The sequence below is a fragment of the Arachis hypogaea genome, chromosome 17 (assembly GCF_003086295.3).
Source record: "Arachis hypogaea cultivar Tifrunner chromosome 17, arahy.Tifrunner.gnm2.J5K5, whole genome shotgun sequence".
Taxonomy (NCBI): Eukaryota; Viridiplantae; Streptophyta; class Magnoliopsida; order Fabales; family Fabaceae; genus Arachis; species Arachis hypogaea.
This window is the reverse complement of record NC_092052.1, coordinates 105,951,209-105,964,691: the sequence shown is the minus strand read 5'-3', so window position 1 is coordinate 105,964,691 and position 13,483 is coordinate 105,951,209.

Sequence of the window (13,483 nt, the reverse complement as noted above, 5' to 3'; positions counted from 1 at the left end):
AGGAGGCATGGCAACTTATTATTGACTTAGCCGAATCCAATCAACATATGAGGCGAAGAGTCAACCGTCCAAGGACCGTGAACGAGGTATCAACTAGTAGTGAAGCCACCGCTTAACTCAATCCTTGAATGAGATGACATCCGTTTTGAGGCAACTCCAATTGAATCAACAACAACCACAACAACCTCAATCATATCAACAACAACCTCCACCATCTCAACAACACAACCAACAACAATTGGTCCCTCAAAGAGTATGTGGCATTTGCTCTTGCTACTCTCACTACACGGATGAGTGCCCAAACCTTCAAGAAGATAACACTTTGGCGGCCACCCATAATTTCTATGACCGCCCCAATCAAGGGTACTACCAAGGAGGCAATCCTAACCAAGGCACCCTTATCAAGGAGGAGGCTACAACCAAGGAAGTGGACACAATAATCAACATTGGAAAGACAATCATCAACAAGGGAATAGGGATAACAACAACAATGGAGGAGGTCAAAGATGGAACAACAACTCGCAAAATTTCTCACAAAACCGACCATACAACTCACAAAATCAACCATACAATCAACAAAACCCACAAAGAAACTACCAAACATATCAACCACCACATCAAAGACCACCACCCAATCAATCACAAGCTCCTCAACTCACATATGCAACCACCCCCTCCAACCAAGACGAAACACTCCGGACCATCATCCAAGGCCAAAAGGAATTACAAAACACACTTGCTTCCGGCCTCACCGGCCTCACCTCTACACTACAAGCTCTTCTTGCACGTATGGACACACCATCGACCCCCATTCCTCAACCCCCAATCCAAAGTGCCATTCCCTCTCAACCTCAACCAAATCCAAAAGGGGGCATCAATGCCATCACCCTTAGATCTGGTACACAACTAAAAGAGAAGGAAGCAAAGGACCCAAGTCCTATCACAACCGCCCAAGGGAAGAAAGAATAGATATAGAAGAGGTAGTGGAAGAGGAGACACCACAAGCCACAGTTGAAGATGAAGCCCAACCAACAAGGGAGACAACCAAGGCCAAAAGAACCTTGGAAGAAGAAATTGCTCAACCACTTCCATTTCCAACACTTGCAAAAAAGCAAAAAGCGCATAGAACTCGACCCCAAAATGGTAGAAATATTCAAGAAAGTTGAGGTAACCATCCCCCTCTTCGATGCCATCCATCAAGTTCCTAGATATGCTAAATTCCTCAAAGATTTATGCATAAACAAGGATAGAATCCTTGAATTGGAAACCATCCCATTGGGGAGTTCTATTTCCGCTTTGATGGGAACATTACCGGAGAAGTGTGATGACCCGGGCCCTTGTATGGTCACTTGCACCGTCAATGGAGTTCAATTTAGAGATTGCATGTGTGACCTCGAGCATGTGTTAGCATCATCCGCTCCCCGTTTATCGGGTATTGAACTTGCCCCACTAAAAAGGTCGACGGCAAGATTTGTCCTAGCGATAAAAGCATAATAACCGTAGCGGGTGTGCGGAAGATGTATTGGTGAATATAAAGGGGTTGGTGTTTCCGATTGACTTCTATGTCCTTGAAATGCCGTCAAGCGAAACCGAAAGAGCATCCTCTATCCTACTTGGAAGGCCCTTCTTGAGAACTTCTAGATTTAAGCTTGATGCTTATTCGGGGAACTACTCATTTGAAATTGATGGAAAATTGTAAGCTTTAGCCTAGAGGAAGCAATGAAGCATCCACCGGAGGACCATTCTCTATTTCGGTGTGACCCAATCGATAACATAGTAGCCGAAGTGCATCTTGCAAGATTAGATGAGAAGTATATGGTCAAAGAGGCAAATGAAGAGTCAAGCGAACTAAATACCACACATCATACAAGCCATCCGGAAACTCAAACTTCAAGGAATGACAAGAAGATGGAATTGAAGCCACTACCACCTCACTTAAGGTATTCATACCTTGATGAAGCCCAAAAGCTACCCGTGATAATTGCACAAGAGTTAACTCCTCAACAAGAAGAAAAATTGCTGAATGTATTGAGGAAAAACAAAAGGGCAATCGGGTGGAGTTTGGCGGATCTAGTGGGAATAAGCCCCCAAGTATGCGAGCACCGCATATTTCTTGAAGAAGGAGCAAGACCGGTCCGACAACCTCAAAGGAGACTCAACCCAACTATTCTTGAGGTGGTAAAGAAAGAAGTCACTAAGCTACTTGAGGCGGACATCATCTATCCTATCTCGGATAGTGAATGGGTAAGCCCGGTCCAAGTAGTGCCAAAGAAGTCCGGAGTGACAACAATCAAAAACGAAAGTGGTGAACTTATAGCAACAAGAGTGCAGAATTCTTGGAGAGTATGCATAGACTACGAAGATTGAATGCGGCCACAAGAAAAGACCACTTTTCACTACCATTTATCGATCAAATGCTTGATCGGTTAGCCGGTAAATCATACTATTTTTTCTTGATGGCTACTCCGGATACTTCCAAATTCATATTGCTCTAGAAGACCAAGAAAAAACCACATTTACTTGCCCCTTTGGAACGTAGCTTACAAGCGTATGCCATTTGGCCTATGCAATGCACCGGCAACGTTCCAAAGATGCATGATGAGCCTATTTGCGGACTTTCTAGAGCAATCAATGGAAGTTTTCATGGATGATTTTAGTGTGTATGGTGAGTCATTTGAGCATTGCTTAGGTAACCTTGAAAAAGTCTTAGAAAGATGCACCAAAACAAACCTTGTCTTAAATTTTGAAAAATGTCATTTATGGTCAAACAAGGCATTGTTTTGGGACACATAGTATCAAAGAAAGGCATCTCCGTAGATCCGGCAAAAATAAATGTCATATCCAGTTTACCTTACCCCTCCTCCGAGAGGGAAGTCTGTTCTTTTCTTGGACATGCAGGATTCTACTGGAGATTCATCAAGGACTTTAGCAAGGTGGCCTACCTCTTTCTCGATTACTACAAAAAGACACCGAATTTGAGATGAGCAAGGAATGTATGGAAGCATATGACAAACTCAAGGTAGCATTGACACAAGCCCCTATTGTACGAGGACCCAATTGGACTCAACCCTTTGAAATCATGTGTGATGCTTCGAATTATGCGATAGGAGCCGCGTTAGCACAACGCGAAGGTAAGATCCCTATGTCATAGCTTATGCTTCCAAAACATTAGACGGAGCCCAATCCAACTACACCACTACCGAAAAGGAACTTCTAGCTATTGTTTTTGCTTTGGACAAGTTCCGAGCCTATCTTCTTGGTTCCAAGGTAGTAGTGTACTCGGATCACGCGGCACTAAAGTATTTGTTGGCAAAAAAGGAATCCAAACCGAGATTAATTCGTTGGGTGCTCTTATTACAAGAATTTGACTTGGAAATCAAAGATAGGAGCGGTGCCCAAAACCTAGTGGCGGACCATTTAAGTCGCCTCGAACACACAAAAGGCGACACCACTCCTATCAATGATTCCTTTCCTTTAGATGCTTTGCATGCAATCTTGGAAGTGGTTCCTTGGTATGCCCCAATAGCAAACTATTTGGTTTCACGCACTTTCCCTCCCAATCTCAACAAACACCAAAAGGATAAGCTGAAAAGCGAATCCAAATACTATATTTGGGATGATCCCTATTTGTGGAGGTGTGGAGCGGACCAAATAGTGCGACGGTGCATACCTCAAACCGAATTCCAAGCAATCTTGGACGCTTGCCATGCTTCCGAAGGAGGTGGTCACTATGGGCCCCAAAGAACGGCAAGAAAAATCCTTGATTGCGGATTTTGGTGGCCAACTCTTCTCAAAGATGCTTCTCTCTATTGCAAATCTTGTCCCCAATGTATTAGGTTTGGAGATATTTCCAAGAAGGACGAAATTCCCCAACAAAATATGCTTTTTTGCGAAATCTTTGACGTATGGGGAATCGACTTCATGGGACCATTTCCAAACTCCAATGGTTTTCTCTACATCTTGTTAGCCATCGATTATGTGTCAAAATGGGTTGAGGCAATCCCCACCCGAACGGATGACGCTAATGTTGTGTATTCTTTTGTGAGGAACAACATCATTTGTCGCTTTGGCGCCCCAAGAGCAATCATAAGTGACCAAGGATCCCACTTTTGCAACAAAAGAATAAACGGCCTCATGAGAAAATATGGCATCATCCACAAAGTCGCCACGGCTTACCACCCTCAGACAAACGGCCAAGCCGAAGTCTCTAACCGGGAAATCAAGCATGTATTGGAAAGGATTGTAAAGCCGAATAGGAAATATTGGAGCATTAAACTCTCCGATGCATTGTGGGCCTATCGAACGGCTTACAAGACACCCATTGGCATGAGCCCCTTCCGGCTTGTATATGGCAAAGCATGTCACCTACCGGTAGAGATCGAACATAAAGCTTATTGGGCCGTAAAGGAGTGTAATATGAGCTTGGGTGGGGCCGGAGTAGAGAGAAAGCTTCAATTGGCTGAATTAGAATGTATGAGATTGGAAGCTTATGACAACTCTCGACTCTATAAGGAAAAGTTGAAAATCATCCATGACAAGAACATTAGGAGAAGAGAATTCCAACCCGGTGACCTAGTCCTTCTCTACAATTCAAGGTTGAGATTACTACCCGGAAAGCTTAGATCAAGGTGGGATGGACCCTACCAAGTGGAGAAAGTAGAACCTTATGGGGTCTACCACTTGCGCCACCCATCAAGCCCGGACATCTTCAAGGTAAACGGGCACCGTCTCAAATTGTATCATGGTGAGCAAAGAAAGAACGCCAAGGAATTTGAAGTGTTCCTCTTGAGGGATGCAACTCTTGAATAAACACTATAAGCTGCTGAAAGTCCAACTTAAGGACATTAAACAAAAGTGCTAGGTGGGAAACACCCCACCATGGTAAGATCTTCCTTTGAGACTTGTACATAGACACTTGACTTCATGTTTGTTAGCTAGATTTTAATAACAACTTCCCTTCATTTGTTGACTTCATTTGCTATAGTGCTTAAGTGGCTGTATGGGAAGGGGGGTTTGAAATGTAGAAAACGGTGTAACCACTTGCATATTTAAAAAAAAAAAAAAAAAACCCACCCCTCTGCGCGTGCGCGCACATGGCGCGTCCGCGCACATGAGCGAAATCCGCCAATCGACGCGCAAGCGCATGGCGCGCGTCCGCGCCGATTGCTTTGCTGCCCCCTAGTACATTCTACAGAGAGTTAAGCCTCTCTCAAGCCTACACTAAGCCACCAGCCCAACACCTTTGCCGCGTGCGCGCACCTGGCGCGCACGCGTCCATCCAAAGCAAGCACGGAATGCGCGCGCGCGCCACAGCCGCGCACGCGCTCTTTCACTCTGCACTCCTCTCTGGGCCATTTCACAGAGAGTTGAGCCCCCTCCAAGCCCCTCTCATGCCTGGGGCACAACCACAAGGACGCACGCGCGCGCCAAAACGCGCTGAAGCCATCTCTGGTACTTCTTCCAGAGAGTTAGGCCACCCCTATGCCTCGCCTGTGCCCCCAGCCCAGGCGCATGGGCGCGCACCCCTAGCCCACCTCGCTCCCTGCGCGAGCGCGCACCGCGCGCGCACGCGCCGGTAATCGACGCCCTAAAAATAAAAGGGACACACTCACCCCTTCATTCTCATTCCACTTCTCTTCTCCCCCCACATTCTTCTCCATCTCACAAGGTATTATACTAAGCTCCCTCTCAGTCAACTACTCTCTTGTAGTTCTTACTCATTTAGTTGCACCATCTTTTAGGTAGGCTTCCTTCTTCTTTTCTTTCTCTCTTCCTCCCCTCTCTAGTTACTTCCTTCTTTCTTCTTTGTTCTTCATGAGCACTTAGGTCTCAAACTCACTTACATGAATAGATGAATGGTGTTGCTTAACTTTCTTGCAGTCAATATGCACTATAATCATTAATAATGGATTGTGGAAAGATACATTGCTCTCATTTTCACACAATCACATACTACTTGAAGGATGCACACCAAGTGTTCGATGAAAGGCATACTTGAATTTTGGACTCATTGTGACTACCTTGCCTCTCACCAATCACTTTGGAGTGCATCCCCACTTTCCACAAACCATTCTTTCCATTTTCTCAGCTTGCCTCCCATTTATGGTCCCTAAGGGTGTATGCTTCTCATGCTTCTTCCTTGCATGCTTAAACTACCCTTGCACCACATGGAAATCATTTGCCTTGCGCTTCACACATTATCCTAGTTACATGTTGCAGCTGTCATGTAACTAAGATACCCATATTCTATGGCATAACTTTTCATTACATAGAACTCATATATCTCCACTTCTTTGGGTTTGATATTTTCCTTTCTTGCTTCTACAGGATGGTCATCAAAAAGGACAACGGGAAAGGCCCCAGGAAGCCGGCTTCCAATAAAGCGCGCCAAGAACTAACGGCCAAGCCCCTCCTGAAGAAGACTAAGGGTCCCGTTGACGTTCTAGAGAAGGACAACCCTCCTAAGGATTCAAACAAGTTTCCCAACCGTTACTGCGAACTTGTTTACTCCAGAATGATTGAAAGGAATTACCACCCGGAACCCCTCCTAGTCTTACCGGCTCACCTCAGTCCGATTGTGATGCCACATATTGACCGGAGGCATTGGAGATTCCTCTTGAGGCAACCAACGGAGGCCAATCTCTCATGGGTGGTGGAATTCTACTCCAACTTCCACTCACCTCATCTCACATCAATATTTGTGCGCCGAAAACAAGTGTCGGTCATAGTGGAAGCCATCCGAGAAGTCCTTGGGATTGCACCGTCAACGGATGCATATGACGCCTACCAAGAAGTCTTGGCTACATGCGTTGACCGCGCATTTGATTGGAGCGCGATCCTCCGCGTCATTGCTTTACCCGACGCATATTGGATTCGGGGGACCATAAAGCGAAGACCCAAGGGCTTAGATGTCCGCCACCTCACTCAAGAAGCTACGGCATGGGCCCAAATTCTAGCTCACTATGTGCTCCCGAGCACACATGGGTCATCCATCACCGCCGAGCTTGCCTTATTGATATGGTGCATCTTGACCGAGAAACCGGTCGACGTTCCGCGTGCCATCCGCCAATCCATGGGGCGCATTCATGCCAAGGGAAATCTACCATTCCCCGCTTTAGTGACGACATTAGTTGCGAAAGCCGGCGTCAACCGGGAGACTAGAGATAGGCGAACCTCAATACCGATCGAGGGTGATATCATTCCGACCAAGAGATGCCTCAAGCCTCCGGAAGTCTCCATGGACATTGCACTGCCCACACCACCTGGCCACGCCACCACTTCATCTACATCGCAAAAATCGGCCGCCCAACGCCTTGAAGACCTTCACAACAAATTAGACCGCTATGAGAGGCGTAATCAACGCCGCTATGCTCACGTGAAGAGGCTTCTAAGCGTAATCACCCCACCTATGGAAGAACCCGATATCTCCACCTCCACCGCAACTTCAAGCGGGGATATCAATGGCATTGGAGATGTGGCACACTCGGCCGAGTGCGCCTAACCTCTAGCCCGGAGGACCGTGCTAAGTTTTAAGTGTGGGGAGGTCGGCCGACCGATCTCCATAGGTAACATCTGAATAAATCTGAATAAATTAGGATAGGTTGCATGATTAGATTTTAGTTAGCACCATTCGCATGATAAGTCCGCTTGGTTGGAACAATGAAATTCTCTCTTAGGAAACCAACACTTTGGGACAACCATGGCATTGCAAAATTTTAAATGCTTTGATGCCAAAGTTGCATGAAGAATTATATTTTGGAACATGATTTTGAGCTAAGAACACAAGCTTGTGAGATTTGAGCCTAATGGTGTGGTTACATCTTATAACCACTTATTTTTCCTTCTTGTGTGCATTATTCTCCTTCTATGATTGTGATCTTTGAATTGTTTGACTCTTTATGTCCATTATTTGGTGTATTCATGCATTTATATGATTGAGGCCATCATTCCATTAGCTCACTCACCCAAACGGCCTTACCTTCTATCTTCCTTTGTTAGCCAAATTTGAGCCTACGATTAACCCACTTTGTTCTTAATTTAGCACATTACAAGCCTTAAAGCGGAAAACAATAAAAGTCCTTATTTGGATCTTTGATTAGCTTAGGCTAGTGTGTGTGAGTATCATTCAAGTGTGGGAACCTTGGGACATTGGGTGAATAAAAGGGTATTTTGTATTATTATCGAGAATATTGGGAATTGGGTACATACTCATGAATTGATCAAATGTAAAACCTTATGCATTGACGCTTTTGTATATAGAAAAAAAAATGAATGAGAAAAACAAAAGAACAAAAGAAAAAGAGGAACAATATGGAAACGAAAAGAAAAATAGAAAAAGAAAAAAAAAATAAAAAAAATATAATAAAAAGGGGACAAAATGCCCCAAAGTGAAGCTCAAGAGGAATCAATGCATAAGTATTGTGAAACGAAAAGAAAATGCATGAGTATGTGGGAAAGTGAGGAATGGGTAGTTAGGATAGTACTTAATTGTATAGGTCGTTATAAAGGTTAGGTGGGAAAGTTTAAGTTAATCAAAGATTTAAATCCTAAGCCCACTAGCCATATATGATCCTACCTTGACCCTAACCCCATTACAACCTAGGAAAAGACCTCATGATAATTGTATGCATGCACTGAATAATTGTTGATTGTTAGATGAAAAACAAATCTTGGAAAGCATGATTAGGGGAGAATTGAGAGAATAAACCCTAAACACCAAGTGATTAGAGTGCAAACACTTCCGATGAGGGTTCGATGCTCAATCCTTTGATTCCCGGTTCTCGCGAGCATTCCTCATGCAAGGTTGCACATATTGCATTTGATGCTTAGAAAGTGGCAAGTCCTATGCTTTGACCACCATCATGTCCCATGTGCTCGCATATGTCCTAAGAAGGCTAATTTGTTCCCAACCAAGTGGATAGTAACACTAGTCATAGTTGCATGCATATAAGTAGGTTGCACTTCATGAGTCTTATGCTTTTGCGATCCCTCGGTCTTCTGTGTTTCTTTGTATTTCTCTAAGCATGAGGACATGCTAGAATCTAAGTGTGGGGAGGTTGACAAACCCCAATTTGAGGATTTATCTTATGATGATTTCAGGGGTTTTATCAATGATTCCACACACTTTCCATATGAAAATACAAGATTTTGCATTCCTTCCCTAGTTTTGCCTCATGAATGAAAACATGCTTGTTTTGCACTAAAATAGATACATTTCTAATCTTCTCTTGATGCCATTCGATGCCGTGACTTGTGTGTTAAGTGGTTTCAGGATATAGAGTAGGAATGGACCGAAAGAGAGAAGGAAGACGGGTACAAAGGAAGGAAGCATGAGGATTAAGCTTTGAAGGTTTCCACATGGGCGCGTGCGCGCACCTGGCGCGCCCGCGCGGAGAGGGCTACGTGGAGCCGAAGCCAAGAGCCGGCTTGAGAAGCGGCTAAGCCAGGATCTTCATGGGCGCGTACGCGTACATCACGCCTCCGCGCACCTTACAAGACGTCTCAACGGCGCGCGCGCGTGCCTTGCGCGTGCGCGCCGATTTGCGAATATGATTTTTTAAGAAGTCACGTGACTTAGGCGTGGAGGCAGTTAAGGATTCCACTCTTGGAGAAACACCTTGGCGGGAAAAGCTTAAGAAGACCAAAGGAACAAGGGTTAAGGACACTTTTAGTTCATTTCTTCTAGACCTAGATATTTTTCCTTTTTTGGAGAGAAGAGAGAGTTAGTTATACTTTTTGGGAGAAGAAGAGGAAGATTCCAAGCTTCACTAGGGTTCATCCTCTTCTAATTTCTGAATTTTCAATGACTTTTTGGTGAGATCCACTACAATTCTCACTCCACTTTGTTCATGTCATAGATTTTCTTCTCCAATTTCAAGTAGTAGATACAATTGATCAATTCTCATAGATCTAGAATTCAACTTTGTAATTTTGGATTTCACCTCTATTTTGGATTTTCATTGCTAATCTTTGAGACTTGTTGTTAGATCCTTGTGTTGCAATACTTTCAATTTGACTTCTCTTCTCATTTTACTATGACTTTCCTTCTTGCTCATCACATGTTCGATAAAATGACAACACTAGCTATGGAGTAGAATTCACACACTTGGCATAGGGTTTGGTCTTTGGAAGAAGTTGAATAGTGTATCAATAGTTGATTTGGAATTAGGGATTGCTAGTTGGCTTAGAGTGCACTAAAGCTAGATTCCCATAAGGTGAAGCTAGGACTTGTGACTCAAGTTGACTACTTTCATTTGACCTTCCTCTATACCTTGGGGATAACTAAATGGAGCAAGGCCTAGTTGTTGTCAACATTGAATGGACTATGAGGATAGGATTTCTAATGCCAACCCTAAGCCAAGTCTTTTGATAATTGATTGTTTGTTTCTCATTGCTTTGCTAAAACCTTCAAAGAATTCCAACAAAGCTTACTAAATCAATAAGATGCACACTTTGGCAATTCCAAGGGAGAACGACTCGGGAGACTAGTACTCTCAGATATAGATTATAGATTTGTTTGATGAAGGATTTTGCGTCGGTTTAGACTATGCTACAATTGATCACTTGATAATTTCTATACCGGCAAAAATCTATTTGTCACCTCACTACGAACTGCATTGGCCGACCAAACTACATAAGACATAGCCCAGCAATCCGAGCTTGACCTCATTGAATAACTCAGATCATCTACAGCAGTCAAACATTTAGCCATGCAACAGCACATTGCCCGAAGATATAACCAAAGAACTCACCCAAGGTCCTTCCGTGTAAATGACCTTGTGCTCAAGAAAACAGAACAAGCTAGGAAACCATCATCACATGGCAAACTAGCAGCTAATTGGGAGGGCCCTTACCGAGTCACAGAAGTAATTGACAATGGAGCCTACCGACTGCAAACCCTAGAGGGTAAAGATCTCCCTAACACTTGGAATGTATCTTCCTTAAAGTTATATTACAGTTAATACCAGGGACAGGCCAGTACTCTTTTTCCTACTACCAAGATTTTTCCCACAAGGGTTTTGCTTAAAGAGGTTTTAACGAGGCTAGCTTACCTGGGCCTTTTGAAATCAAGAGTTCTTCAATAAATAAATTTCTTATTTTACCAAATCATTATTTTCTTCATTTCATAGTTCCACTTCATCTATAAAAATATAATGCCGACCTATACTATCATTCCGACCATTCGGATACTATCAACTCCGATCATCTATTAAAATCCGATCACTCGGATACAATCAGTCATTCCGACTACCGACCTTAAAACGGAATCCGATCACTCAGACACAATCAGTCAATCCGACTGCGGACCTTAAAACGGAACCCGATCACTCGGACACAATCAATGAATCTGATTGCCGACCTTAAAATGGGAATTCAATCAGACAAATATCCGACTTAACTCGGAATCCGATCATTCAACATATTCGATCTAACTCGGAATCCGATCATTCAATCAAATATCCGATCTAACTCGGAGTCCGATCATTAAACATACCCGATCTAAATCGGAATCCAATCATTCTATCATACAAACATCCGATCTAAACCCGATCATTCAATCAAACAAATGACCGATCTAACTTGGAACCCAGTCATTCAGAATTTACCGATTAATCCATCAAATATCTGATCTTAGTCAGAATCAGAACACTATGATACTATCATAGCCGATTATAATCCAAACCCTACTATTCTGATAGCCGATCTTATTCACAATCATTGCCGATCACTAAAACACAATACAGTTATTATCATGCCTATGAATCGGCATCCCAAACTCGGTCTACTCAGCCTTTCTATTTTTTCTCAATCAAATTAATGGGATTTCACCATTACAACAACTGTTACCTAAAACATTTGGCTCCAACCCAAACCCACATACCAGATAAAAAACCCACTTATTATACAGTAATAATATTATATTATCATGTAAACAGAAACATCCAAGTATGTTTTCTTCAAAAAACAGTAGCAAAATATCAGTCATAAGCACAAAAGCCCAACATAGGAGAAACTTAGTTTACAAACAAAAAACAAAACAGAAACAAACCAAATTCCTATCAAACATTTTCATCCCCCCCTTCTTTAGCACTATCATCATCAACCATGGACCCATCCTGGACAATCTTCCCTGGATCCATCTGATCAAAATCAACACTAGGAGCTAAAAACCTCGCCTGCAGTGAAGCTCGCTCGAACCCCTCAAGAAAAGAATCTAGGATAGTTGTCTCCTTACTATTTTCTAAATTTTTTAACTCAGAAGTCATCTCCTTTATACGAATAGTCATATTCGACAGATCAACCTCTTTCTTCTTAACATCCTCCACCTCTTTCGCATAATTTTTCTTCGTCAATTTCAGCTCTTTATCAAGCTCAGCTACCTTTTTCTCCAATTCTGTAACCTCTGCACTCTTCAAGTCTAACTTTTCCTCCAACTTTAAATCTGGCTTCTGCTCTGCCACTTGATGATGTTTCTTCTCTTGACTGCGCCCCAAACTCGCAAGCCGGAGACCAACAACCTTCAACGAAAACAGAAAGACAGATAAAACACATACCAAACCCAAAAATAAAATAGTCAATCATACACATACCTACATATATTGGTCGATGACAACATCACCAACCTCACCAGCCAAAGTAACATCGGCTGGTCCTTGACAAACCTCATCCGTTACAGCCATATATGGAAAATCTTTTCCCCACAAAGATGACCCATCACTCTGCTCGGCCACGTTATGCAACTTCTTCTGATTCTCATAAAATAAGTTCGGCTCACCTGCTGGAACCTCGTCTCGAAAATCCTCGGACTCATCAGACAAGTCCACTAAATCATGCTTCCTCTTCTTCACCACAACCTTTCTCCTACCCGGCTTGGGCTGGTTAACTTCGCCCACCCTCGCCGCCTTGTCAACCTTAGACGAGGAACCTTCTTTGTCCAAATTTTTGCTTTTTACCTTTGACCTCAAAGTCACCGCAGACACTCCCGGATATTTCCCACCTGAAAAACAAACAGTTACAAAACAAATTGACCTTACTAAAAACAAAAATATCCAAACCCTCACCTAAATATTCTATAACGGCTTCCCTATTATCCTCCCATTGAAGCAAATCAAACACCGAAATAAGATCTTTCCGATCAACAGCCTCGGTTAGGTATTCTATGATACACTCATTCCGTGCATTTATAATCTCTGGGCCCAAAATACTCTGTGGCTCCGAACACCACCAGACCAGAAACTTCTCCCCAAAATGCTCGTCCATATAAAAAGGAAATCCCCCTCAGAATTCTTAACCTTTAGATACATTTTCTTGAAATTTTTGAAAGAGGATTTGTACAATTTGAACACTCAAAAATGAGGAGAACTATTCAAATTCACCCAACCCCCTTTCCAAACCCTTTAGCCTGAAATAATGAAAATAACAACTCCACCGTTGGTTCCTCTTCTAAAAAATCCATAAGAACCTCAAAAGCTCAATGAAACGC